At 36.3% G+C, this 26991-nt stretch overlaps 1 protein-coding gene across 2 annotated transcripts in view; it reads right to left on the bottom strand.

Moving 5' to 3' along the window:
- Positions 1–26991, bottom strand: part of Ctns (lysosomal cystine transporter cystinosin) — a 64198-nt gene that overhangs the window by 34741 nt on the left and 2466 nt on the right. Inside the window, exon 2 of one of the 2 annotated variants that reach the window (XM_034969015.2) lies at positions 25057–25124. The gene's annotated coding sequence lies outside the window, so the exon portion shown is untranslated. Of the gene's footprint in view, positions 1–17573; positions 17809–25056; positions 25125–26991 lie in introns of those variants that run through there. The other variant, XM_069498562.1, reaches the window with a different exon arrangement.

Below are 26991 nucleotides of genomic sequence, written 5' to 3'. Positions count from 1 at the left end.
AGCTGGACGCCGATGAAATTTGTATGGCGGCCATCTTTTTTTCGGAATTTAAAAAAAAAAAATCAAATTTTTGGCAATTGGATGAGGTTTCGAATGACATTTGGTCGAGCACCTCCCACCTATCTTCAATACCTCGAGCGTGCCCTTCACCCGTCTCCGAAATCCTCAATCATCAGCTCCCTCCATATGTTGCCCTAAAGGAATCTTTGTCTTCTATATGAAACTATAAGTGAAAAAAAAAAGTTTCATACAAAATTTTACAGGAGGGAATTTTTTGAAAATCTCGGCCGCCATCTTGTTTTTCCAATTTTTTTCACTTTTTCTAAAAACCGTTTACTAATATCTGCAAGACCTGCAAGTTGTAACAAAATCGGTTGGAAAACAAAAAAGTTACAAAAGTCAGGTCGGCCGCCATCTTGTTTTTCTGAAATGTCATAATTTTTCCCTAGTCGAATCCCACTTCTGAACATATCTCCCATACATTATTATATCATTTTCTGTCTCTTTCTAGGAGAACAATTATGTCAATGAGTCAGTCAGTGAGTGAGTGAGTGAGTGGTAATTGAGCTATATATAGTATAACTAGTATTTTGCTCGCTGCTCGAGCTGCTAAAGCAGCTCTCGAGGTCTATAATCGCCATTTTGAACAATTTTAAAAAGGTACATTTTATATGAAAAAATAAATTCCGCCATTTTGAATTTTTTTTCAAGTCAACGAATAGACCTTTGGATCCTGATCATCTCTTGCCAAGAAACCACTCTTCCATCTGTCATACCCTCCGAGATGGACGACGATGAAATTTGTATGGCGGCCATCTTTTTTTCGGAATTTTGAATTTTTTTTTAAATTTTTGGCAATTGGATGAGGTTTCAAATGACATTTGGTCGAGCACCTCCCACCTATCTTCAATACCTTGAGCGTGCCCTTCACCCGCCTCCGAAATCCTCAATCATCAGCTGTCTCCATGTGTTGCCCTAAAGGAATCTTTGTCTTCTATATGAAACTATAAGTAAAAAAAAAAAGTTTCATACAAAATTTTACAGGAGGAAATTTTTTGAATATCTCGGCCGCCATCTTGTTTTTCCAATTTTTTTTACTTTTTCTAAAAATCGTTTGCTAATATCTTTATTAGTTGCAAGTTGTAACGAAATCGGTTGGAAAACAAAAAAGTTACAAAAGTCAGGTCGGCCGCCATCTTGTTTTTCTGAAATGTCATAATTTTTCCCTACTCGAATCCCACTCCTGAACATATGTCCCATACATTATTATATCATTTTCTGTCTCTTTCTAGGAGAACAATTATGTCAATGAGTGAGTCGGCGGAAAAAATAAATTCCGCCATTTTGAATTTTTTTTCAAGTCATCAAATAGACCTTCAGATCCTGATCATCTCTTGCCAAGAAACCACTCTTCCATCTTTCATACCCTCCGAGATGGACGCGGATGAAATTTGTATGGCGGCCATCTTTTTTTCGGAATTTTGAATTTTTTTTTAAATTTTTGGCAATTGGATGAGGTTTCGAATGACATTTGGTCGAGCACCTCCCACCTATCTTCAATACCTTGAGCGTGCCCTTCACCCGTCTCCAAAATCCTCAATCATCAGCTCTCTCCATATGTTGCCCTAAAGGAATCTTTGTTTTCTATATGAAACCGTGATTGAAAAAAAAAAGTTTCATACAAAATTTTACAGGAGGAAATTTTTTGAAAATCTCGGCCGCCATCTTGTTTTTCCAATTTTTTTTACATTTTCTAAAAATCGTTTACTAACATCTACAAGAGCTGCAAGTTTAAACAAAATCGGTTGGAAAACAAAAAAGTTACAAAAGTCAGGTCGGCCGCCATCTTGTTTTTCTGAAATGTCATAATTTTTCCCTACTCAAATCCCACTTCTGAACATATCTCCCATACATTATTATATCATTTTCTATCTCTTTCTAGGAGAACAATTATGTCAATGAGTCAGTCAGTGGTAATTGAGCTATATATAGTATAACTAGTATTTTGCTCGCTGCTCGAGCTGCTAAAGCAGCTCTCGAGGTCTATAATGGCCATTTTGAATAATAAAAATTTTTGTATGAAAAAATAAATTCCGCCATTTTGAATTTTTTTTCAAATCATCGAATAGACCTTTGGATCCTGATCATCTTTTGCCAAGAAACCACTCTTCCATCTGTCATACCCTCCGAGATGGACGCCGATGAAATTTGTATGGCGGCCATCTTTTTTTTGGAATTTTGAATTTTTTTTCAAATTTTTGGCAATTGGATCGGGTTTCGAATGACATTTGGTCGAGCACCTCCCACCTATCTTCAATACCCTAAGCGTGCCCTTCACCCGTCTCCGAAATCCTCAATCATCAGCTCCCTCCATATGTTGCCCTAAAGGAATCATTGTCTTCTATATGAAACCATAAGTGAAAAAAAAAAGTTTCATACAAAATTTTACAGGAGGAAATTTTTTGAAAATCTCGGCCGCCATCTTGTTTTTCCAATTTTTTTTACTTTTTCTAAAAATCGTTTACTAATATCTTCAATTGTTGCAAGTTTAAACGAAATCGGTTGGAAAACAAAAAAGTTACAAAAGTCAGGTCGGCCGCCATCTTGTTTTTCTGAAATGTCATAATTTTTCCCTACTCGAATCCCACTTCTGAACATATCTCCCATACATTATTATATCATTTTCTATCTCTTTCTAGGAGAACAATTATGTCAATCAGTGAGTGAGTGGTAATTGAGCTATATATAGTATAACTAGTATTTTGCTCGCTGCTCGAGCTGCTAAAGCAGCTCTCGAGGTCTATAATCGCCATTTTGAATAATAAAAAATTTTGTATGAAAAAATAAATTCCGCCATTTTGAATTTTTTTTCCATCCATCGAGTAGACCTTCGGACCCTGATCATCTCTTGCTAAGAAACCACTCTTCCATCTTTCATACCCTCCGAGATGGACGCCGATGAAATTTGTATGGCGGCCATCTTTTTTTCGGAATTTTAAATTTTTTTTCAAATTTTTGGCAATTGGATGAGGTTTCGAATGACATTTGGTCGAGCACCTCCCACCTATCTTCAATACCTCGAGCGTGCCCTTCACCCGTCTCCGAAATCCTCAATCATCAGCTCCCTCCATATGTTGCCCTAAAGGAATCTTTGTCTTCTATATGAAACCACAAGTGAAAAAAAAAAGTTTCATACAAAATTTTACAGGAGGGAATTTTTTGAAAATCTCGGCCGCCATCTTGTTTTTCCAATTTTTTTTACATTTTCTAAAAATCGTTTACTAACATCTACAAGAGCTGCAAGTTTAAACAAAATCGGTTGGAAAACATAAAAGATACAAAAGTCAGGTCGGCCGCCATCTTGTTTTTCTGAAATGTCATAATTTTTCCCTACTCGAATCCCACTTCTGAACATATCTCCCATACATTATTATATCATTTTCTGTCTCTTTCTAGGAGAACAATTATGTCAATGAGTGAGTGAGTGAGTGAGTGAGTGAGTGGTAATTGAGCTATATATAGTATAACTAGTATTTTGCTCGCTGCTCGAGCTGCTAAAGCAGCTCTCGAGGTCTATAATGGCCATTTTGAACAATTATAAAAAAAGTCATACAAAAATAAATTCCGCCATTTTGAATTTTTTTTCCATCCATCGAGTAGACCGTCGGATCCTGATCATCTCTTGCCAAGAAACCACTCTTCCATCTTTGATACCCTTTGAGATGGACGCCGACGAAATTTGTATGGCGGCCATCTTTTTTTCGGAATTTTGAATTTTTTTTAAAATTTTTGGCAATTGGATGAGGTTTCGAATGACATTTGGTCGAGCACCTCCCACCTATCTTCAATACCTCAAGCGTGCCCTTCACCCGTCTCCGAAATCCTCAATCATCAGCTCCCTCCATGTGTTGCCCTAAAGGAATCTTTGTCTTCTATATGAAACCATAAGTGAAAAAAAAAAGTTTCATACAAAATTTTACAGGAGGAAATTTTTTGAAAATCTCGGCCGCCATCTTGTTTTTCCAATTTTTTTCACATTTTCTAAAAATCGTTTGTTAATATTTAAAAAAACTGCAAGTTGTAACAAAATCGGTTGGAAAACAAAAAAGTTACAAAAGTCAGGTCGGCCGCCATCTTGTTTTTCTGAAATGTCATAATTTTTCCCTAGTCGAATCCCACTTCTGAACATATCTCCCATACATTATTATATCATTTTCTATCTCTTTCTAGGAGAACAATTATGTCAATCAGTGAGTGAGTGGTAATTGAGCTATATATAGTATAACTAGTATTTTGCTCGCTGCTCGAGCTGCTAAAGCAGCTCTCGAGGTCTATAATCGCCAATTTGAATAAATAAAAAAAGTTTTAAATTTTGTATGAAAAAAAAAAATTCCGCCATTTTGAATTTTTTTTCCATCCATCGAGTAGACCTTCGGATCCTGATCATCTCTTGCCAAGAAACCACTCTTCCATCTTTCATACCCTCCGAGATGGACGCCGACGAAATTTGTATGGCGGCCATCTTTTTTTCGGAATTTTGAATTTTTTTCCAAATTTTTGGCAATTGGATGAGGTTTCGAATGACATTTGGTCGAGCACCTCCCACCTATCTTCAATACCTCGAGCGTGCCCTTCACCCGTCTCCGAAATCCTCAATCATCAGCTCCCTCCATATGTTGCCCTAAAGAAATCTTGGTCTTCTATATGAAACCATAAGTGAAAAAAAAAGTTTCATACAAAATTTTACAGGAGGGAATTTTTTGAAAATCTCAGCCGCCATCTTGTTTTTCCATTTTTTTTTACATTTTCTAAAAATCGTTTACTAACATCTACAAGTGCTGCAAGTTTAAACAAAATCGGTTGGAAAACAAAAAAGTTACAAAAGTCAGGTCGGCCGCCATCTTGTTTTTCTGAAATGTCATAATTTTTCCCTACTCGAATCCCACTTCTGAACATATCTCCCATACATTATTATATCATTTTCTATCTCTTTCTAGGAGAACAATTATGTCAATCAGTGAGTGAGTGGTAATTGAGCTATATATAGTATAATATAATAATAAAATAATATGATCCATAAATATTTTGCAATCCTTTCGTTTCTTTATTTCCCAAAGTTAGCAATCTTTTCTACGACCTAAAATGACTATAAAATGCAATGGAATAGTTTTATTTACATTAATTAATTAACATTCTTGAACACGTGTCGTGATCATGTAATGAAAAAAAAAACGTAAACTATTGAACTATTATGTGTAAATTTAAAGTCTATTGTTTCTAGGTATTTTGTTATATTATAAATGTGCATAACTGAAGTCAAGCACAACGCTTTTACAAATTATTAAAGAAAAAAGAAATTATGATTTTTTTCATTGCGCATTAGCAGTTATTCCTACGTCATTTTCATTTTTGATCCTGTGAATTGTGATCCTTACCTAGAGGTGAATATCAAGATACACACATAATATTATTTAATTTTGTTGAAAATCAATGATTAATTTTTTACGCCTTGCTGTTGTTACAGCCTGCTGCTGGACTGGACTAGTCTACGACAATATAAACATTTCAAATGTACCTACCTGATATGACATCTAAATATACAAAAGGAAAACTGACTGATAGATATATATCAACGCACAACTCAAACTACTCGACGGATCAACCTGAAATTTAGCATGCAGATAGCTATAATGACGAAGACAGCCGCTAACAAAGGATTTTTGAAAATTCAACCCCTAGGGGGTAAAATAGGGGTTTGAATTTTGTATAGTCCACGCAGACGAAGTCCCGAGCATAAACTAGTCATAAATATGTGTATAATTTACCTGCTGTTGATGAAAGATCATAACACTTTGCAACGATAAACCCGTCAAATTGTACCTTACAGTTATACCTAATATGCTTTTTTAGTTTTTTTAAATATTTTTTGTTCTGTGGTGTACAAGAAGTGTATTCATTCATTCATAATTTCTAATATGACACGATTTTACAACATAAATATGTACGTGTAATAAATAATATAGTATTTATATACCTATACAAATAATATAGTTATTTAAGATAAGATTATAATTGCCTTAGAAAAAGTACCTACTTAATGAAACCTGTTGCGCTCCCCGTTATTCCCATGCCATCAGTGTTTCACATCGACAACTTATTTTGCGCATCCTGTGGCCGTTAATTATGGTCTCTCGCACATGCACCAATAAGAACCCTGTCCGACGGGACGGCTTTTCAAGTGATTCTGATTTTCTTAGTAATCGAATATTAACTACGCATTGTCCTTAGGGCTGCTAACCGCCTGAAAATTTGCTAGCCAAAAGTTTTAATAGCTACAATGTGATGACTGCGATCGCTTTTGGCCAACACTCTCTCAATTACGCTAAAATACAAATGTGTAATATAAATACACCCTATAACAATGATTCTTCATCATCATCATCATGATCTGCCCATCACCGGTTCACAACTGAGTATAGGTGTTTTCTCAGAATGAAAATAGTTTGGGACATAGTCTACTACGCTAGGCAAGTGTGGTTTAGCAGCCTTCACACACCTTTGTGAACATATGATATAGAGAACTCTCGGACATGAAATTTTCTTCTTAATGCGTTTTCCTTCGCCGATATAGCAAGTGATATTATTCAATTGCATAAAACCACAGAGATGGTACTTTAGATTTATATGCTTAAAACACACATATCTCCGGAAAGTTAGAGATGCGTGCCCGAGATCTTACCCCAGAGCCCAGACTAGGAGGCCGACGCGACGCGCGACGCCTTAACCACTAGGCTAAAGAACAATGGCAAATACATAGATACATTATTGTAATGACAATCACAACACCGTACCAACCCGCATCGCAGCGATCAAATCGCAAAACCCACATGCGACAAAGCAACGATTTAGATTGTACCTCCAAGTAAAAAGGAGCATGTAGGTACCTATTAACAAATAAAAATTTACCTACATAAGTTGGCAGCCCTAACGAATTGCCACCAAGGTAGACAGACATTGTTCGAAAATTTCGTAAATATCAACAAGTTTTTTCTTACTTAACTTTTTAATTTCGTTGTAATCACAGACATTAAGTTAAATATAAGTAAACGAATACTCTTTCCTTTTTCATATACGACCTTGGTAATTAAACTTACGGGCAAAGAAATTGGGTCAGTCATAAAAAGATTAATTTCTCAAAACAATGAAACTTTGCTTGAGAGTGTATTATCAAAACAATTTCATAATTTGGACGAAAACACAATTGGTTTAAACAAAAATTCTCATGGTAATGTAACAGTTAGTAACCCTAGATTTTTCTAGTTAGATAACATCTTATACCTTTATTGAATTTTGCGTGGAATAAAAAGCATTCTTTGTGGACAACTTAAAAATTAATAAAATAACTTAATAGGTCATAGCATAAATTACAAGTTTCACTGGCATACACAGGTAAGTACTAAATTGAGCTCAAATTACTTATGGTAGGTAGGTACCATGCTGTATGAACATGTCTTATTTTATTCGAAAGGAAATCCTGTATTATTATTGGTCCCAATTAAACATTTAAATTATAACTTGTATACAAAATCTTATTAGTATTTTGTTTGAAGCCGAATATGTTATTTATTCAAATTATTAGGTACTAGAAATATTTTATGTAACAAATTGATAAGCATATAATATATTTTACATTTCTACAAAATAATGGTATTGTCTATTGCAACTATCATTGTTTATGTAATAGACAAGCATTTCCTGGAATTGACACGATTATGTCAATATTTTGAAAATCCGATAAGCAGACGATTTTCTCAACACAAAGTGGTGTCGTACGAACCACAACACGTTTGCTACACTACACCGAGGACATTGCATAGAACATTACATTATTTTACAAGCACTAAGTAGATACATCATTAGATACAAACACTACATTATTATTAGCTGTTGACCAAAAAAAGTTTTTGATCCACTACTCATGTTCATACTAATACTTCGCACTTTCTATTTTTCTTTCTAGATTTTCCTACACGTTGTTCGCACAAAACGAGGAATAATAAATTACAGGACAGTAGGTAATAGGCAGGTAATAGGTGACAAAATTACAGTGTTTACTAGCTATTTTCAACGGTTAGTAATTCAGAAGACTAGCGAAATGTCGTCATGGCTAAAAGGCTACTAAATTGTCGCCAAATCGTGTGTCTACAGTTTAGTTCACATTCAACAACTTAATTATATTTTTAAAGTGATGCTTGACAAGCCTGTTCCGTAGGTAGAGGTAGTTTGGAATGGACCAGCCATATTGCAGTGTAAAATTAAATTAATTGGAATGTAAAATTTAACCCTTCTACTCTGAGAGGAGACCCGTACTCTGTAGTGAGCCGGCGATGGGTTGATCATGATGATGATGATGATGATGATGTAGGATTGAAGTCTAACAGCCGCACTCAGAGTCGCTAATCGTTACTTAAGATTGAGTTAAAACGAGACAGATTTATGTGAGAGATATAGCTCTGTCTCGTTTTAACTAAACTTAAGTAATGATTAAACGACTTTGAGTGCGGCAGTTAATTATTGCTTCGGTACCTACATCTCCCACAAAGTTAATCACAAAGAGGGTACGTTAGACAGAACTAAAAATTATGCTCTCCTACTCTACAGGAAAAAACGCTAAAGTGCGAGTCGAACTTGCAGACGAAAGTTTCCGTACCATCGTACAAGAAATAACACTTTTTTCGTGATGTACCTGTGCTTTACTTGTGCTATAAGACATTGGTACCTCTGCCCATGATTCTAGGTCAACAGGAAGTACCGTATAGGTTTGATTCCTTTGAATGGTCTTCACAGACCGGCAGACTTACAACACAAAGTAATCCTATAAGGGTTCCTTTTTTCTCTGGCGATACGGAACCCTAAAAATTGCGAAAATGAGATTCCTTGCGCTTTGCGCTCGTTTTAGGTTATATGATTTTCTTTCATGGTTCATGTTTTAAAAGTGAAAAGTCTACGTCTACCCTAAGACTTTTCACTAGTAAAGGTTTTAAATTCCAACACCTTATGTAATCTTTGTATTTAACTTGGGTTTGTTTATCAGTTACGAGTTTACGACCCGCCTAAATGATATAAAATGCAAATACCTTCCACACTTTCAAAACTGGTTTCTCTTTTAAAGAAACAGATTTTAGTGGATACCTTTTACCATTGTTTAAGTGGCTGTGCTCCATGTTTTAAGAGCCCATTACATATTGGCCTAGCGCACTAAGCGAATGATTACAAGACCTATATAATAATGACGTGTGCAGCCAGCGCTGACTGGGTAACCCACTTAGGGGTTTTATACCATGGCAAGCGCCCAGGGCGCGCGGACGGGACGCTGTGAAGATCAAATATGGTGCAATTTATTCTTTAAGATGATTTACTCAATTTCAATACTAGACAAATCAATAGTTCTACAGTCATCATCATCAACCGACAGACATCCTGCTGGACATAGTTCTCTTGTAGGGACTTCCACACGCCACGGTCTTGCATCACCTGAATCCAGCGGCTCCCTGTGACTTGTCTCATGTCGTCCGTCCACCAAGTGGGGGGTCTTCCAACGCTGCGCCTTCCGGTGTGAGGTCGCTATTCCAGCACCTTGGGACCCTAACGTCTATCGGTTTTCCGAACTAAGTGCCCTGCCTAGTGCCTATTGCCACTTCAGCTTCGCAACCCGTTAAGCTATATCGGTTAGAGTAACCTACGGTTCTCCTACGGATCTCCTCATTTCTGATTTGATCACGTAGAAACTCCAAGCATACCTAGCTCTCTCCATCGCCCGCTGAATGACTTACCTATAATAAAGCTCAGTTCTACAGTAATAAGTCAGAAATACCTAGGTACGAAGTAGATAGGTTATACCTACCTAGAAAATTTCGGACTCGAAATCGGTGAAGCAAGATTGAATTTGGTAAAAAAAAAAGACAGTAAAAGTTGCATGTTGTCCTCCAGACGTTAGCATTTCTTTTTTTATTGTGATCAGACTGTTTTGAAAGGTTTGATGCAATAAACACACCTAGAATCACGTGTGTTAGATATCTCTATATATAAAAAATGAATCGCTAAATGTGTTGGTCATCGCAAATCTCGAGAACAGCTGAACCGATTTCGCTAATTCTTTTTTCATAATATTACTTGAAGTACGGGGATGGTTCTTATGGAGAGAAAAATCGCTGAATGTGTTGCGATCAGCATTCAGCGATTCATTTTTATATATAGAGATATAGTCAAATACCCAATTAGGTAACTGGGTATGTAACGTTTTCGCTATGACTGTCCTACATGTTTTCAGCGTGCTGCCTGTCGCGTGACCATTATTTGCAAAACACTTGAGAATGACTGTGCTAATATTTAATCAATTGGATAATTACTGTAGTAACTTAAATTATTAGGTTGCTGTATTAATTATATTTATGGGGCTGTCTGTATATGTAACCATCATGTATTATGTAACCACAAATTCACGGATTTCGAATTTTATCCTTTACTTGTGCTATAAGACCTACCTACCTGCCAAATTTCATGATTCTAGGCCGATGGGAAGTAACCTATAAGTATTTCTTGACAGCCACGACAGATAGACGGACAGGTATACAGACACAGGACAGATAGACTTAAATACCCGAATAAATTAGGTATATTTGATGTAAATATCACGTACACAATGCCGAGGACAAAATACCTGAAATATTTTTTATGTAAACAACAAAACAAAACTTCAAATAGTTTTGAAGATTTGTTCGTGATTAGTGATTACTTCGATTAGTGATGATCGCATTTATACTATGAAAATACACAAATCTGTGTTTACATCGCAATTTAGGGCTTGTCTCTACGCTAGTTTGTAATATTATTGAAAATTGAAATAGAATGCACTAAGCCTTGAGCGAAACTATTTAATGCTTCTGCAGGCAGACATAGAAACAATAATTATATTGAATCTAGTAATATCCGTAAATACAAAACAGACATATTATTACTGACTATTTCATGTAGTCATTTCATGAAGTGTCAGACAATAGGTATTTCAATTTAAATTGAAGTATATCTATCACAGTAAACTTCATACAAAATGTCGAGGCTTCACTTGCACTAGGGCTTGCAGACTGACTGACTGATCTATCAGCGCACAGCTCAAACTACTGGACGGATCGGGCTGAAATTTGGCATGCAGATAGTTATCATGACGTAGACATCCGCTAAGGATTTTTAAAAATTCTATTCCTAAAGGCGTAAAATAGGGGTTTGCAATTATCGTAGTCCATGCGGACGAAGTCGCGAGCATAAGCTTGTTCCACATAAACATATGAGTCACACCATACAATGTTTAGGATTACTGTACCGATTATGATAGTAGTAAAGTAGCAAGCAAACGCGTAAAAAGATAAGTAGGTAGGTACTGAAATCGTTTATGGCAAATAGAAATAGATTTCAGGATTACACCATTTTTAAGTCATTGTAATAAACAACACTGTTGATTTCATTCGGAAACAACACTGTTGATTTCATTCGGAAACATTTACAGAAAATAACTTCGGTTTTAAAGATCACTTCAATCAGAATAGATGAATTTTCTTATCAGTGAAACTTGAAAGGCGTGAAGATTTTCACCGCGACGATTTGAGTTTGGCCTCTTAACAAAAAGTCACAAGGTTAAGGACAGGGTTGAAAAAACAGTAGTGGAACGCACTTCCGGTCGGAATAAGACACTCCAAATCGCTGGCAATCTTTAAAAACCGTGCCAAGAAACACTATCAGCCGCACTCAGAGACGCTTAATCGTTACTTAAGTTTAGTTAAAACGAGACAGAGCTGTCTATATCTCTCACATAAAACTGTCTCGTTTTAACTCAATCTTGAGTAACGATTAGCGACTCTGAGTGCGGCTGTATCTGTCATTGTAAAATTACATTTCTAATTTTCTGTAAGTGGCCCGAATTATTCTGGCTTTCTGCCTGGAGGCAGAACCAGGAATAAACGCTGTTGCAATACATTGTGTTTATTTTGGCGGTTAAACTTTAACTGCTGAAACTATTTGTTTACTAGGTCACACCGGCGCTCTTTTAACTGATTTTTGATAACAGATGATGTCATAAGGCTTTCGAAGTACTTATCCTGCACCTGTTTATTATTAACAACCGCGGCTTAGGTCCCGTGGGAATTTCGAAAAATCAGGTTATATTGCTTGTCTACATTATAAAAGGAAACCTATGTGCAAAGTTTTTTAAGCAGACAACTTTTTTTTCATTCAGATACAAGTCAGCCCTTGACTGCAATTTCACCTATGGTAAGTGATGATGCAGTCTAAGATGTAAGTTGGCTCACCTGGCAAGGGTATGGCAGTTTTTATTAAGCCCATATTCCTTTGGTTTCTAAACAGCATCGTACCGGAACGGTTTTTCCGGTAGGGTAGTAACTAGCCGGCCGACCGAAGCCTCCCACCAGACCAACCAGAGAAAATTTAGAAATGATAAAATTCCAAATTTCCCCTGCCGGCAATCGAACCCGGAACCTCCCACTAATAAGACCACAGCGCTCACCACTGCGCTAGGGAGGTCGCTCTACGTTAAACTTCACAGTTCATACACAGAACGCACCAAGGAACTGCTACCTTAAATGATGAAAGGTAAATGACCTTGACCTCGACACCCACAGGCCACATCATACATCAATCTTTTGCTATTCAAACCTACATAAGATTACTAACATAAATTATTATGTCTCGCAATGAAAAAATTACGTATTGAATTAAGAATCTTCTTTTTTTATTGTTCCAAAACCTATATCTATGACCTTTTCTGGTGGGAGGCTTCGACCGTGGCTAGTTACCACCCTACCGGCAAAAGCCGTGCCGCCAAGCGATTTAGCGTTCCGGTACGATGCCGTGTAGAAACTAAAGGGGTACGGGTTTAATAAAAACTGCCATACCCCTTCCAGGTTAGCCCGCTATCATCTTAGACTGCATCATCACTTACCATCAGGTGTGATTGCAGTCAAGGGCTAACTTGTATCTGAATTAAAAAAAAATAAAAATAAAAATAGGTAGTTATATCTTACTAGGTTCTAGTTGCGCTCAAATTAAAAAAAAATCCTACTAATCTTATAGAAATGTGAAATGTTTGCAACCCCTTCAACGACTGAACCAATTTGGCTGGGAATGGAGATAACTTATACCCTGAATTAACACATAGGCTACTTTTATCCCGGAAAATCAAAGAGTTACTGCGGGATTTTTAAAACCCCTATATCCACGCGGATTAAGTCGTAGTAATCATCCAGTAATTGGATAGTTGGATAGTGACTTTTTTAAAACAAAGTTGTAACAGTTCTACATGCCATAGTATTTTATACTGCTTCAATACGAAAAGTAAGAAGGGATTAGCCTTAATAGAAAAGTAAGGGCGTAAAAAGCCGTTCACCTTACAACCGTGGCACGTACGTGGCAAGTACAGATGAAAAGTAGCATAATACATATATTATTATGTAAATGGGATTCAAGCTATCCCTGTACCTACCAAATAGGTAGTGCCCGCGATTTCATCCACGTGGAAAATCGATATAAATGACAAGATATGCCCAAGCGAACAAAATTTTTCACGGTTTTGGAACCAAATAAATCAGCGCCACCTCTTAGATACTAATGAACGACCCGTTTGAAATCCAGACGTCACTGAGGTTGCATTGAGTCGGTGCCATTTTGTTTGTTCAATGGCCCTGTCCATACGAAGCATAAGTCAATGACGTGGAATTAGTTTATTAAAAATCCCGTGGGGATCTTTGATTTACCGGGACAAAAAGTACTATGTCGATCACCGGGTGCAAAGCTTTTTTCTGTACCTTACATCAAAATAGAGTCGTGACTCGTGAAAAGCTAGCAGATAGACAGATTACTCTCGCTTTTATTTTTTATGATATATCAAAAAACTAGAATTTTGGACCGGTTTCTTTTACCATATTTATACCATATTTAACCATATTTATTTTATCGTAAGCATCTATAATAATGCTATAGATAAAAAATATGAGCTTGTTTTTAATTTTAAAAAGTAAGTAAACCAGTTATACCTACTAATATCGGAAGGAAGTGTCATAATATTCAAGAAACAAGAAAACTCATAAGTATAAACAAAAACCACGTTTTGATTGTTCCGTCATCATTCCGTGTTGCATGCCATGCAATTTCATATCACTGCGTTTTTCCCAACAGCTTTTCATTCATAATACGTCATAATTCTGCGCATACCTGATAGCATTTTCCTTGTCAGCTGTTAAGTAGGTATTTATTATCATACTAATATTATAAATGCGAAAGTGTGTCTGTCTGTCTGTCTGTCTGCTAGCTTTTCACGGCCCAACAGTTTAACCGATTTTGATGAAATTTGGTACAGAGTTAGCTTACATCCCGGGAAAGGACATAGGATACTTTTTATTCCGGAAAATTAAAGAGTTCCCACGGGATTTTTGAAAAACCTAAATCAACGCGGATGAAGTCGCGGGCACTATCTAGTATTAATATATAATACATACAAGGAAATTAAACTCATAAATCTTTAAAAATATGAGTAGATACTAGGTACTTACCTACTCTATTTTGCAAGATTTATGCATATCAACTAAGTAACACTTTCCGGTCTGTTTGCCAAAATACGAAAATATAATTCAGCTCTAATTGCCTATCTAAACGAATATTATATAGAGGTAAAGTTTGTAAGTTTGTTTATAGGAAGTAATCTCTGGAACTACAGAACCGATTTTAAAAATTCTTTCACCAGTAGAAAGACATTATTCCTGAGTGACAGCTTTATTTTATTAAAAAAATATTGAGATCCCTACGAATATTGTAATAAGCTACCCGTGCGGAGCCGGGGCAAGTCACTAGTAATATATTAGGTATACTGATTGAATCAACAAATGGGCCTAGAGGTTAAGATATCGACCCTCCACCTCTAACTCCTCGGAGTTGTGTACATTTGATGAAACAACCGTTCGAAATGAATATAAAATCCTATAATATTATGTAAGAATAGAAGTTGCTATTTACGGTCGATAATAAAATAAAATCAAACTTGGCACTGTTTATCCGACATACCATACACCAGTCTGCACCAGCAGTAATCCGTCATAACTTTATCGTACGCTATCAATCAGAAGCAGGTACAGTTCTAGCAATTCACGAAGGCTAGTGAACTTTACTTGTGGTAACGTCGTTTACTTGATGATTGCCTAAGTGGGCGTGCATGTTGGACCAACCAGTCGCGAGCAAGCGCTGTCAAACGCACACATTTAGTGTACCTATCTTAGGTACGTATAAAGAAGAACGGGATACGACTTAAACACAAGCATGAATCAGTGGCCTTCGTGAAATGCAAGAACTATATGTACCGTAGCAAAAAGAAAATCTATACTATACGTATAGATTTTCTTTTTGCTATGGTCGTCGCCTGCACAGATCGACTCAAATATCTACACGCTCCAGTCAACTTATCGACGTACATATACAAATGTACCTACCTGCGCTAGAGACCTAGCAGATAGACCGTAACGTGGATGGCCTTAATTATTTTTATCATCAGCATGATCAATCCATCGCAGGTTCACTTCAGAGCACGGGTCTTCTCTCAAAGTGAGAAGTGTTTTGGCCATAGGTAGACTAATACGCTACGCCAGGTACGAATTGGCAGACTCCACACACATTTGAGAACATTATGGAGAACTGAAAGTTCTCCAAAGCAAGTGATATTTAATTACTTAAAACGCACATAACTCCGAAAAATTTGAAGCCCGGGATCGAACCTCCGACCTCCGATTAGGGTCTCCTAACCACTAGGCTATCACAGCTTTTATTTTTATCACAGACTTATATAAAAGTTTAGAAAGTTCAGATCGTTTTTGCTACCGGAATTGATATCGTGTAAGGAATATCATTTACACACTTTACTTCGCTCTTCTTTCTTGTTATGCGACACTTGTTTTACCATATCGATGTCAGTGAAATTGTTTTCATAAAGGCTAAATTACATCAACATCCATACTAATATTATAAATGCGAAAGTGTGTCTGTCTGTCTGTCTTTCTGCTAGCTTTTCACATGCCATCCGTGCAACCGATTTTAACGAAATTCGGTACAGAGATAGCTTGCATCCCAGGAAAGGACATAGGCTACTTTTTATCTCGGAAAATCGAAAAGTTCCCAAGGGATTTTTAAAAACCTAAAACCACGCGGACGAAGTCGCGGGCATCATCTAGTTCACAATAAAAAGTAGTGCCGTGCCATCCCTTTTCACATTATTTTTTATAGAAAACTAGCTTAGGTATACTCGCGACTTCATCCGCTTGAACTACACAAATTTCAAACCCCTATTTCACCCCCTTAGGGGTTGAATTTTCAAAAATCCGTTTTTAGCGAATGCCTACCTCAAAACAGCTATCTGCATGCCAAATTTCAGCCCGATCCGTCCAGTAGTTTGAGCTGTGCGTTGATAGATCAGTCAGTCAGTCACCTTTTCCTTTTATACATAGATACAAATATATTTAGAAGAAGATGGTGATGATGACAGCATGGTTTTTACCAGCATGCTGATTCGCAACTCAGTGTCCAACGATGAATGATAGCCACCGAGCTCATTTGACACTGGTGACACTAAAATGGTTTTTCGTAGAAAACCTTCAATGGATGAAAAAAAAATTTCAAATGAGCTATCATTAATCGTTGGACAATGAGTTACCGAATCAACCCACAGGTGAGATCGCAATCAAGGGCTTGTAATGGAATAAAAAAACTCAATCTACGTAAAAGTATGCAGCAAAATAATCAATTCGAAGCTGTGTTACTTACCTACCTACTTATAACCTGTTAATAATGAACCGTAGCTAAACTGCAATACCATAACTTTATTAGTCAAGGTAAGCTGATGTGAAGCAAATTCATTTGTAAATGTATTTTTTTAATACAATTAAAGTTGGTTAGTAATCAGCGTATTTATCAGTAAATTCTTACTAGGTAGACAGGTAGATTTTATCTTATTATTGCATCATACGAACTAATACTAGGTTTTTTAAAATAAAAACAATAATTACAAAACTATCGCTAAAGATAAAGTAAGTAGATATTCTATATGCAAATTATTAAAAATGTGAAAATTTCTTGATACTTTAGTAGATCTGTCAAACTTCTCAAAACTACATAGAAGTCCCGTTACGGCCTAGGCTTCAAAATACTTAAACCAATTTCTTATGCCTGATATCGCTAAAACTAACTTTATTGTTATCAACTAGTTAACTCAGTTATATATATATATATTTTTATTAAAGTTAAAATTCTACTTATTTATTTTAAAGTTCGCACGCTATATTTTTGCAAATAATTCAATACATACAAAAAATACCTTATTCAAAAAGAATACGCGAACATAATTTATCATAATTAACTTGCTACAAAAACCAAAACTAGTATTACAATTATTAATAAATAGTATTATACTTTATATTACTAACGCTATTATTATTATTTAAAAAAATAAACAAACAAAAACTCACAATATCCCAAGGAAAAAATAACCTCGCAAACAAACGGCAAAGCAGGAAAACTGTCCACAAAAGTCAAAAACACTTCACAAAAACTAAAATAAGCTATTCAATAAATTAAAATGTAAAACTTATTAAAAAATAAAATTAATTATTAATTTTAACTAAAGTAAAATTTATTTTTCGACTTGAAATTATTTTAAGAGACGCGCGTTCCATGCAACGGCACGTCGGATTATGATAAGAGCGCATCGGCCGGTTTCAATTATACCAACTAGTACGTTTACGAGTCAAGAAGGCAGGTGTAAGTACATGTAACACGGTCTACACAAACCGTATACCACTGCGCCGGACCGGGTTCTAACAGATTACGGACGGAATCCGGTGCCCGGCCGGACGCGTGTAAAGCATCCTGCCGCCGAATCCCACATCCAAAGCACATATCTATCTACTCAAGTGTCCAAAGTTCGAGTTTTCTCCATCGCACCTGTCAAAAGTGACCAATAGTTTTACAGTACATAGTTTGATGTAGATACACTTCGGTCTTTGATTGGATAGTTTTGGAAGTGGAACTTAGAACACATGGACTCAGAACTGAGAACTCTAACAGCGATCGCGCACTCATCCGATCCGAATCCGTGAAAATACGGATATTAAAAATATCTACGACATATGTCATTAGCTACCATAAACAAAAAGGAACGTATTTTCACGGAATCTAATCGGATGAGTGCGTAACCGGCGTAATGGGATCGAAAGTAGAAATCGTCCAGGTCTATTTAAAGTCCCAGAACTGTAACTTTTGCGCGAATTCAGCGTTATTTAATTTCATAAGAGTTGTAAATACCTATAACATTTTCGTTACCTACTATTTTCCAATTATCCCAGTCCTTTCTTCTTCCCATGTAGCACAACTTTTCCGTTTGGTGAAAGACAGGAAATTATATGACGGCCAACCTCCAATAATGGAGAGGCACAAGCAGAAGAAGGGAGACATCTGATCCGGCAGAAACTTGCCCATATGCCCACAAGTTCGAGAAAATAGAAGATAAAATAATTTGTATGCATGATAGACATGCATCTTCAGTTTTTTACTAAGAATTCATGGCATGCAGTACTAGTGTTCTATCACTATCATTCTCTATGTTGCAATTAGCTGCATTTGAAGACGTGAATGGTTCAGCTGTTTTAAAATAAATTCAGCTTTGATTATTATTCTTGTTGATGGATCAATCACACAATCGAAATACATATTTTTACAGAAGAGCATCATTTCTTTATATTAAACTCGCCTTTATTTCAAATTTTACTATAAGCAGATCTTGATAAATCTAAAGTTAAATTGTTAATATTCTGTAGAACTTTAAGTGTTAAATTCAATTTGGTTTATTGTTATAATCAAAATAAGTGTGCGATAAAACTTTTCACTTTCTATCCCTTTCTTTCCTTTAGCATACACTTTTGCGAGACGCGCAGACCATACCGCCCGTAAGCGCAGTTTACAGAGAGTATAATATGTATATGAAAGATAATAGATCCTGAGCAATTCATACGTTAACCTCAAGTGCGGTTTAGTTTCGGCAATGAACTAGATTAGATAATACAACTACATTACTTACAAGTGCTAGAAAATTGTAGGTACCTACTCGTTCGTTACATAAGTTCGTTGTCTTTCGCGACAAGTCAAGATGGCAATCGGGGTATGAAGCGGGGTATACTATAGGCCTGTAGCACGCCCCCGAAACTTTATACAATCAGGGACAGCGCTACAGGTAAATCGAGCGGGACAAGGACGGCATTTTATATGGGTAATATACCACCCTTACGTTTGGGGCGCGGGAGGAGTGAATGTCGCTTCTTTACGTAGTAATAATATTTTTTATTATTTACTTGAATTGGGTCAGTATAGATACTAGCACTTTCCAGTTTCCACAAATCTACGGTGAAAATGATTCCAATCTTCATACTGTTATACCTAATAATATTGTAAATTGTACATTTGAAAAGATCAACCGCCGAGTTTATTGCTGGTTTTTCTCGGTAGGAACTTCATTCTGAACCAGTGCTAAATTAAAACTATTTGACGATTCAAAAGCACTTGTAAAAAATTACGTGCATAAAATATACTCTATTCTGTTCTATACAATAAATAGAAAAGTCCAGACTCACTCACTAACTGATTCCTCATCTCAAACCCTTGGACCTAGAAAGCTAAAATGTTTTACAGAGGTTATGTTTATAATGTAGAAAACGAATGAGACCTGTACCCGTAGTATAAGATTTTACGTCTCACCAAACGTTGCTAGAATTCGAGAGTCGAAACACAATAACATCAAAGTAAAATGAACCTAAACAGCCTTGAATTAAAGTCAAATATTCAATGCCACTGATTTTAATTTCGCAATGTTTCCGCTTGGAGCGCTGGCTGTAGAAGTGTAGACAAACTTGAGCTTTAAAACAAGGCATATAAGATCCAGATCCATCTGTAACGCGGAAGTATTTCGACTCTCGAATTTGGTTTGGTTTGGTGAGACGTAAAATCTTGTACTACGGGTACAGATTTTCTGAAATCCCCAGGGAAATGAAGCCGATGTTGCGTAAAAATCGAATATGGGTTTGATTAAAGTGCAATATCCCTACCAAGTCAGCACGCTTACGTCTTTAAAAACTAAATCGTCGCACCACCATGCAGCGGGGTGGTTCGCTAACTCAGTGTCTAACACTGAATAATGTCTACCGAGCTCATTTGACTTTGCTTGGTTCTACACTGCTGCTTCACTGAGTCATATCAAAATAATTTTTCATAGAAAACATTCAATGGCTTAAAAATAGAATGTCAAAATATGAACTATTCAGTGTTAGACAGTAAGTTAGCGAATCAGTAGGCAGATTAGATCGCAGTCAAGGACTAACTTGTCATCATTAAAAAACCTCCATTAAATTACAATAAATAACATTTTAAAACATCTATGAATCCACATTTGTCGATGAGGCACATGCAACACGATTAAAACCGGATACAAGCGCTTCAATAAGTCAAGTTATCAGAAATAAAACCAAATAAATTATACCCACACTTGTTTTAATTGAGATAAGCACAATCGCAAAGTTAATTATAACAAAAAGCAGTTATCAAACCATCTCAGATTTATCGAAGTTTGCATAACCTATTCGATATGCTTGGGGCTTTTGACCTAAAATTTGGCATAGTCACGAAATTCAAGAGATACCTACATATTTAGATTAGTATGTAAAATTCCATGGAATTCAATCCAATCTTAACGTAGCTACTTACTAACTTTAAGCGCTCAGAATTTTTTTTAACCATCACAGATACAGGGGCATGTCTGCATACTTTGCCCAAAAATCTGTGCAGATTTTTACAAGGTAGGCATGTTGCTCTCAAAAGTGCCATTTTGAGAGCACGCTAAGGCAAATCTGCTTGTCGGAAGCGACTCTACCACCTCTACGGTCGGGTTAATAAGGCTTTTTATGTAAATCTGCTTAAATAGTTTGAAAGTAGTAAGCTTACTTCGACTAATCATCACGTGAGTCCTAGTCGTGTTATTCATCACAACATACGGTTTAATCGCTTAAAATCTAAGTCAAAATCAAAGTCAAATATTTTTATTCAAAATAGGTAATCAATACTTTTTGATGGTCGGTTGTTTGATTTATAAAATGAGTGGTGATAATTTGTACGCGAACTTAAAACTAAAGCTACGAGCTAGGTACTTAGATCGTTTCTATATTTTTCAATTCCGGTACTTGAAAATGTAAATACGAGTACCTAGGTCCTATAAAGGACCCAAATTCGTCCGCGTTGTTTTTTTAAAAGTCCCGTGGGAATCCTTTCATTTTCAGGAACAAAAGTATCTCATGTCCGTCCAAAAGATGCGACCATATATCTTTGGCTTTAGGCGAGATCTGTTCGACTATTGAGCAATGAAAAAAACACAGATGGTCACATTTTCGCGCGTAAAATATTGGTTAGGTCACTGTACGAGTAGAATAATAGTATATGTTATTTATGATATTCTAAATGATAACAACTATTGCATAATCTAATATTATATTAATAGCACAACATGTTATCGAGAACTTGCAAAAGATGAGTTGATCTCTTATCGCTGTATGACACGACAGAATGTTGATATGAATAGAATCCTATACAAGAGTATGACGTCACTTTTCATACGAACAGCCAACCCATTAGTAAATGACTGTGCACTTTTCTCAATACATACAATGAAACATCTTATCATGATGGTCGGATTTTTCAATTAGATTTTTTTAACGTGTTCCTTGGCCTAAACCTACATTTTTATCCACATATCCGCCAATTTTCGTCTAAATGGTGGCCTGAAATCCGAAAGTTCGTAGATTTAGATCCCACTCGGTACTGCTAGAATAGAATATACTTTATGCATATACACTTTAGGCATATTAAGTGTAACCTAGTTGTGACTGCGCTATGTGTTGTAAATACTCGTTTAGGTTGACCCAAGTCGGTAACTGGATGGGTAACCGAATTTTGAAGTCCGTTATTCCTTCGTGCTTCGGAGACTACTGTACATAAAGCCGCCAGTCCCGGTTATTAATTAATGAAACAGTTTTGAGCACATACAATACCTACATATCTTACGAATTGTTCTATCAGCCTTCATTTATTCAGACACTCCTAGCAAGATTTATAGCTACTGTAAGTTAATTAGTTGCTATTAGTTGTAATGACGATGACTTGACATGTTTAGAGGTATTGTCATAATAGGGGCAAATTGCTGATGAATTGCACGAAGTCTACGCTTTACGTTGTGTTTAAAAATAAACTGGATTTAATGACGTCACCTTTTCATCACAGTATGTAATCCATTTTAAATATCTACGTTTATACAGCGTGTTTGATAAATCATATAACTCGACAAATTAATGAGGTATAGAATTATTACCAAATATTGCCATAGATCCTCCGTTGTCTCTGCTAGCAGTTAGCCAAGTTCATAATATTATACACTCATAGACAAGGTACCTATTACCCAATTGCTCACGAATTTACATATGAAACAGTTGAATTATTCCCAATTATCTCCTAAACTTTAAACATAAATAGACACGCTACTAGGTATGTAGGTCCTTGTGTTGACTTAGTGATTAGCTAAGTTTCTTTAATAAAGTGAGACTGAAAACTGATAGTTCAAAATAAGAGATGGTTAGGTAAATAACAAACAGCACGTGATACTAACATAATATTATTATGTCCATAAGATATAGTGTATATTATTATTTTACTTTCATCATTATCGATGTTTTATGAAGTCATTTACATATATACTAAACCATTTGTGATATTAATGTTATTCAAACAATTAATGAAAACATTGCGATAAAATATTTTATACAGTACAACAACTTGCAAAATAAATTGAGTTCAAAAACCTAGATTATAGAAATTAGAAATAGAAATATTTAATTTATAGCAAACTAGACAATGCCCGCGACTTCATCCGCGTGGATTTCGGTTTTTAAAAATCCCGTGGAAACTCTTTGATTTTCCGGGATAAAAGTAGCCTATGTCCTTCCCCGGGATGCAAGTTATCTCTGTACCAAAATTCGTCAAAATCGGTTGAACGGATGGGCCGTGAAAGGCTAGCAGACAGACAGACAAGACACACTTTCGCATTTATAAAATTAGTATGGATAAACTTTTAGAGGTGCTTTTGAATGGTCAAGTGAATCTAATACTAGTCTTCGGACTTCCCAAAGCCCTTCCTGTTGATAAGAACTAGCAAGAAACATTGCGGCTAGTCCGTACTTTAAAGTTCCTCCCATTTGAGAATTGAACCCCAAGGCTAAGGGCATAAAAATGAGGGAACCAAAAACATGAAGAGGTCACATTTTTATTTAATTAATTATTACCTTTCATCCATACTAGCTAATATTATAACAGCGAAAATTATAAATGCGAAATATATCTATCTATTTCTATTGCATTTTCCCTACCTTTAAATGATTTTGAAAAAGGTACAGAGATAGCTTAGGTACATCTTGGAGACGGACATAGGCTACTTTTAATTCTGGAAAATCAAAAAGTTTCCACTGGATTTTAAAAACCTAAATCCACGCGGACAAAGCCGTGACCTAGTTTTAATTTATAGATATTTTTATAGTTTAACGACCTCCCTGGCGCAGTGGTAAGCGCTGTGGTCTTGTTTTTGTCAAGGGGTTTCCAATTTAATCATTTCCAAATTACTGCTTTGGACTGGTGGGAGGCTTCGGCCGTGGCCAGTTGCCGGCAAAGCCGTACCGCCAAGCGATTTAGCGTTTCGGTACGATGCCGTGTAGAAACCAAAGGGGTATGGATTTAATAAAAACTGCCATACCCCTTCCAGGTTAGCTCGCATCCATCTTAGATTGCATCATCACTTACCACCAGGTGAGATTGCAATCAAGGGCTAACTTGTATCCGAATAAAAAATAAATAAAAAATAGTGGCATATTTTAACTGGTAGACGAGATAGTAGAACCAATATGACGGCACATAATTAAAATTCTCTAGAAGCTAAGACGCAGGCATTCGCTAGTGTAGCAAGCTGGTACTTGCCTAATAAAAGATAATGAAGAGATATCACAATGCCCTTGACACTCCGGAGTGGTTGACATCTTTTGTAGTTTGAAGACATTTCAAGAGGTTGATAACACGAGTGACACCGGCGTGACTGTTTATAATGCTCTATATTTCAGTCAGTATTTTTTTAAATCTATAATATAAAATCATCGCAAATCTCGAAAACCACTGAACCGATTTCGCTAATTCTTTTTTTATAATATTCCTTGAAGTACGAGGATGGTTCTTACGGAGAGAAAAATTTTATTCAACCTCCCCCTCAATTTTCTAAACTCCACCCGAGCGAAGCCGGGGCGGTTCAGCTAGTTATTATTATAAACAGTAACATTATATTTACTATTTGTAATCCTACTAATATTATAAATGTGAAAGTTTGGATGTTTGGATGTTTGTTACTCAATCACGCATAAACGGCTGAACGGATTTGGAAGAAATTTGGAATGGAGATAGATTCTCTGGATTATTACACATTTATCCCAAAAATACTTTTTATCTCAAAAAGCAAAGAGTTCCGCGGGATTTTGAAAAATGTATATCCACGCGGACGAAGTCGCGGGCATCAGCTAGTTTTTAATATAAATTGATTACGCATTGTCGAGTAAAATAGAGTGAAGAGAATGTCGGCTTGATCCTGAATCGACGATATGTCAAATATTAGGAGGAAATGATAAGTAGGTATTTATTACTAAAAATTAAACTCCAGGGCCCTTTGAGCCCTGATTAAAAGATAGCTTTGATTGTTTTTAATTATTTTTCTACCTACGCTAAAGGTACAGTGCTAAAAATAGTCGACTGACTAGCAAGCAAAACATTTCTTTTGTTGTTGCATTCTGATAATAATATTATTGCAATGAAACTTTAAAAACTTACCTACTTCACAGCCATTTCAGTCCAATAATACTTTGGCGTGGAATGTGTCATGTACGCAAAGTTCTCATCTGGAACAAAAAAGTATTTATTAGAATCTAGTTTAATATTTAGATTATAAAAATAATAATTCCTAAAATTAGGGATCAATCAAACTGCTAATAGCCATTTTTTAACTAATAACTCAGTTTTAGTAACTTAGTAAAGCAGCAGATTAAGTAACGTTAACTCAATTAAAAAGTATTCTTTAGACCATAAAACACTTTTTTATAAACCCACTTTTTATAAATTTATTTGAACTAAGCTCTAGCATTTATAGTAAGTACCTATAGAGTAAGCACACCTAAAATTAAATTATATTAACTTCCCCCAACTAAAATAAAAATATATATAGATTGAGTTATGAAATTCAAGGAAGTTTCTGAATTTTATAAGTTTGGATTTGAAATCAGTGGGACTTAATAAATCAACTTGTGCTTGAGTAAGATATAACCACTATTTTTATTATGCAGAAAACTTTGTGGAAAATACCCTTTTAGAACATAAATGATTGCATAAAGGGCTTTCTATTCAAATCTATTAGCCAGTTGCGCAATCGGCAAAGGAAATAATTTGTGAAGAGCATCTTGTGCCATTATCCCGTGGATTAGAGAGTTCGCCTACAATTGGACAATTGGAGTTTGTAAGAGGGTACCTACTAGAAAGAGGGTCGCCAGATTCGAGGTCTGGATAAGGACATACCACCACCATAGGTTACCAGCCTGGCTGGCAAAGATGTACAGTACGCGGCAGAAAGTAATGTACGACCTTTAGAAGGAGACAGCAGATTTGTAGAGCGTTGGCTCTGTCATATAGGTATGAGTGACAGAGATACCGCTCTACAAAGCCGAAATGCCATTCTAAAGGCTGATGTACATTTCGATAGGAAATCAAACATGGGTTTCGTTATTAACCTTTTCATATAAGACGTGATTAAACCAAGTGGTTAAGACGCCCGCCTCCTATCCGGGAGATCGAGGGTTCGATCCCGGGCACGCACTTCTATCTTTTCGTTACTTATCTGCGGTTTTAGCAATTAAATATCACTTTATTTAACTGGAAGGAAAACGTGAGGAAACCTGCATCATGCCCGACATGGATGGATTATGGAGAACCATAATGTTCTCAAAGTTGTGTGAAGTCTGCAAATCCGCACGGCCAGCGTGGTGGGTTATAGTCCACCACGCTTGCCACGGGGGGTTTAGACTATAGTCTACACCCTTTTCATTCGGAGAGGAGACCTGTTGTCAGTAGTGGGCCGGCAATGGGTTAGTCATGATGATGATGATGATCCTTTTCAAGTTGGCCCGCTTCCATGTCAGACTGCATCATTACTTAATATTTATAGTTTACCTGTATCACGGTGTGATTGCATTGCGGTGTGAAAGGTTAACTTTTCATTGAATCAAGCTTTAGGACCATCCCGAAATTTCCAAAAAGCCCTGTCACTCTAGCTATAAGTATGTACTATTCGACACCAATAAGCCCGGCCAGAGGATCATTCACTTGCCACGTGATCGAAACGTGACGAAAAGCGGAACAATTAGAAATATAAATAAACTTATCGGAGAGATTTCCTAACGTGGTGTTTTAGTAACATTGCACTGCAACATGCATCATGCAATGCGAGCTGGGTTTTACATCTTTTAGTTATTACTCATTAGTTATCCATGTATAGATAAAAGGAAAAGCTGACTGACTGACTGACTGATCTATCAACGCACAGCTCCACACCAAGGGGGTAAAATAGGAGTTTGAAAGTATGTAGTCAACGAATAAGCTAGTTACTTTGATGAAAGGAAAAGCTGACTGACTGACCGATGGAATGATCTATCAACGCACAGCTCAAACCACTGGCCGGATCGGGCTAGAATTTGGCATACAGATTTTAAAAATTCA

Source organism: Maniola hyperantus, chromosome 5 (assembly GCF_902806685.2).
Source record: "Maniola hyperantus chromosome 5, iAphHyp1.2, whole genome shotgun sequence".
Taxonomy (NCBI): Eukaryota; Metazoa; Arthropoda; class Insecta; order Lepidoptera; family Nymphalidae; genus Maniola; species Maniola hyperantus.
This window is presented reverse-complemented; position numbering and strand designations above follow the sequence as displayed.